Here is a 3,767-nt window from a genome sequence, read left to right on the forward strand (position 1 = left end):
GCATAATGTAAACCCTGTTTAATTTCTTATATTAAATAGGGGAACTTGTCGGCCAATATATTGGTTTCGTAGATCAAACGGATGTCACAACCTTCTCTAGTTTATTTGATCGAGCCTCACCCTCAATTCTTGTGTTCATCCTTCAGGATAGATACATGATTTGAGGTAAAGCGCTCTTTCATCTAAACTATGAAAATTATGGGGTCAGTTTGACTCCATATTTTTCAAAATTAAATTTTTTAACGTCCTTCCGAAGCGGGCAACGGGATTTTAATTCCTATGACCGACAGCTTCTTACGGGCAAACTCCACACCAAAAATAGTGCTCACAGTACAGTCACGTTGTAATACTCTATTCATGTTGGTCAGTTATTATCATGCCATATTATCCCCTGATATTTCTATGATTAAGATGTTCTGCTCTCTAGTGTTGATCATACTAGATCTACATTGCCTAAAGGTCAACATTGATGTGTAATTATAACCTCTTATTGATGAGCTACAGGTATTGTGAGAAACAGGCATGTTGAGTTATGATATTACTACGAAACAGAACTTTCACCTAAGAGTTATTCTTATATGGACAATCAATGATTTTCTAGCTTATGGGATGCTATCTGATTAGAGCACAACCTAGAAATTGGCTTGTTCCTACCGCATGGACACGTCCAAAGCCTTCACTTTAAAGCATGGAAGAAAATTTTTTTGATTTGATTGTCATCGAAAGATTGTCATCGAAAGTTCTTAGCGCGTGATCATCTATTCTAGAGGAATAAAACTGAACTTTTCAAAAGTAAAGTTGAAAGACCAAGTGCTCTCAAGAAGAAATAGAAGTGATTTATTTAGAAGTGATTTATTCAAGAAGAAATAGAAGTGATTTATTTTTGCTGAATATTGAAGTACAAAAGATCATTGAGAACCGAACAAGCCTCGAGTTGTCTTGTAGATTTTGGCCTTACACATAACTGGAGAGAACAAAGTTTTTTTTTATCTTCCATACTAAAGGACCAATCAGATTAGGAATATTTTGAATGTTATGCATATCAGGAAGAATTTTTTTGATAATCTATTTAATGCAGTTATGAATATCAAGAAAAAAATAAAAAATAACATATAATCAAGATTGGACCTGAAGGAGTATTTCAATAGGAGACGGTTATGACTATATAAGAAAAATGCAAGTAAAATAATAAAGCCAAAAAATACATATTGTCTCACATTTAATCAATGAAAAAATAATCTTTGAATTGTTGCATTCAATGAAGTTTTCTGAGTGCTTATAACGTAAGTTGATGTATTGCATTGGGGATACGGAAAATATTGGCTTGAAGTGTCTCGAATGCCATATTTTCATGCAATGATTATTACCTATTGCAATCAATGCCTCACTAATCCCGATCTTTTATGACAGTACTACAAAGTACGTGATTATATTCTCAATTTTCCTTATATTTCTTACTTTGCAATGACATCAAAAACTTGATTCCAAAGCAAATAAGAATGCAATTATTATATTTAAATATAGGATAAGCCCCGAAAATCAAACCCACAGGGAGAATTATTATCTTTAAATAAGTGAGACGAAATTAGACTCCGAATATCGAACCCATAGGGAGAATTTCAGTATTTAAATAAGTCAGAAGAAATTAGATAACAAATTCTACTTTGCAAAATATTCTTACTCAAACTATATATGCTATAATAGGCTATATGCAAAATATTCTTACTCAAACTATATATGCTATAATAGGAATGAAAGTTCAATTCTTTTTGGTAATTCAACTAACTAAATTTTAAAGTATACAACTAACTAAATTTAACTAGATATTTATAAGATGAAGACATTGTAAATAAAATATCTTTTTTCTTATCAAGAATCAGTAACAAGTATAGGAAGTATGTTGTGAAAGTATTCAAATTATGTTGTGTCAAATAAGAGCAATATTATTCTTTACCTTTAATAGAGATGCTATAAAGAACATTGGCTAATTCAAAGTTTGAGTAGTCTTGAAGACAAACTAGATAGGGATGGTACAAGCTCTCACTTTAGAGTTCCCTCTTCTCCCTCCACCTGAAGGCTAGCATCTCGTATCAAAACCTAAAATAATAAACCGAGTTAGGGGCTTTAGCCTTTCACTCTAAAGTCCTATAACTCTATAACCTTCAAAATTTATTTCACTATTGCTTTGCACTCAACCATATGAATTACATTCTCATCCATACAATCTCATATGATTTTCACCATTAGTTAACTAAGAAAATACCATCACAGATCTTACGTGTTCTCAGAACATATATTAGCATCTTAATTGGCCAAATTAAGAAGTAAATGAAGTAGAATAGAGTTTCCATGCACATCTCAAGTGGCAGATTATATCTCGTAAAAATCACCATCCAATAAGAGTAAGGCGATGTGGTCTGATAGTATAATGTGAAGCTGTCAGAGGGTAAACCTAGTTGGAAGTTACGAGCCTCCACAAAAAACACAGAATATGAGCAATCAAAAGATTTTCACATCTCCCCATCTACTGGATGGCTCATTGAGTTGTTTCCAATGACCAGCTCAGATGCTGCATCATATGTTGAGCAGTACGCATAGAATTGTATAACATCTATAGACGTGAAAAAGGTGATAGATAAAAGAGATGCTTGAATGGAATTTCCTTTTGTCTCTTACTTTTTCTACTCTAAGGTTTGAATCTTACATAATTTCAAAATATGCGCTGAGCCTCCATCACACTACTCTTATGATATAACATACATCCATTTACATAATAATTAATCTTCTCTGCTTTAAGCCTTAACTGGAGACCAACTTTTTTCATCATGTATTAATCTTTGAGGACTAAATTTTTCGGTGGATTAATCTCTTTCAGTAAGCCTGCAAACTGATTGAAGTATTCTTGGGGCATGTTGCACTTGATATTGTGGGCAATAGACCTCGACAGGGTCAACAGAAGAACCCCCAAAACCTATCAATCTAACAAATTCCATTCTACCTCGTCCATCTTTTCTGGCTTCTTTCCCAGCAATGGTAATTGAAGTTTCTTCTCATAGAGGTATTCCTCTATCTACTTCCTCCAGTAAGTAAAATTTGTGTCATTGAACTTCTCGATCTTGGATGTCATCACTTGGTCACCGCCCATCGTTCTTCCTTTCAACCTCAAACCAAAGCTTTGATACCATTGTTGAACTCACTTTTGGTTGAGGTCTAGAAAACTTGTTTAGTAGCTTAGGTCTAGCCATAGGACTTTCCTATTGACTAGTCTTAGAAAACTAGAAAAGGTATCCTCACCATTAGAAATTCGAAATTCTTCTCTTTGCTCAACTTGAAATTCCACATATTGGTCCTAACCTCTAATATTTAGAAGGTAAGATCATTATGGGAGAGCTCAAGAAGAGTTTATAGGGTTACTTGGCCTTATTACTTGGCCTTAAGATTGACCCTAGGCGTTGATTTGAAACTAAAATACATTATACTCTTACTATATCTTCACAATACACTAATTAAGATCAATCCATAAGGACCCAAAATGGGGATTTCATTGAGCCATGGTTCATTTAGAATGGATATCTGTCCAATTCTATTTGAAATGCCTAACTTGGTCTTTTGCCCTTAGGCACCTCCAAATTACCTAACTGCCCTTGGGACCCAAATTTGGCCAAAATTCCTAAATTTTGCCAAAATACCCAAAATTGATCAAAACTCATTTCAAACACTTTGAATACATCAAAATTTGCCAAAACTGACAAAAATGGCCAAATTAC

The sequence above is a fragment of the Phalaenopsis equestris genome, unplaced genomic scaffold (assembly GCF_001263595.1).
Source record: "Phalaenopsis equestris unplaced genomic scaffold, ASM126359v1 Scaffold000517, whole genome shotgun sequence".
Classification (NCBI taxonomy): Eukaryota; Viridiplantae; Streptophyta; class Magnoliopsida; order Asparagales; family Orchidaceae; genus Phalaenopsis; species Phalaenopsis equestris.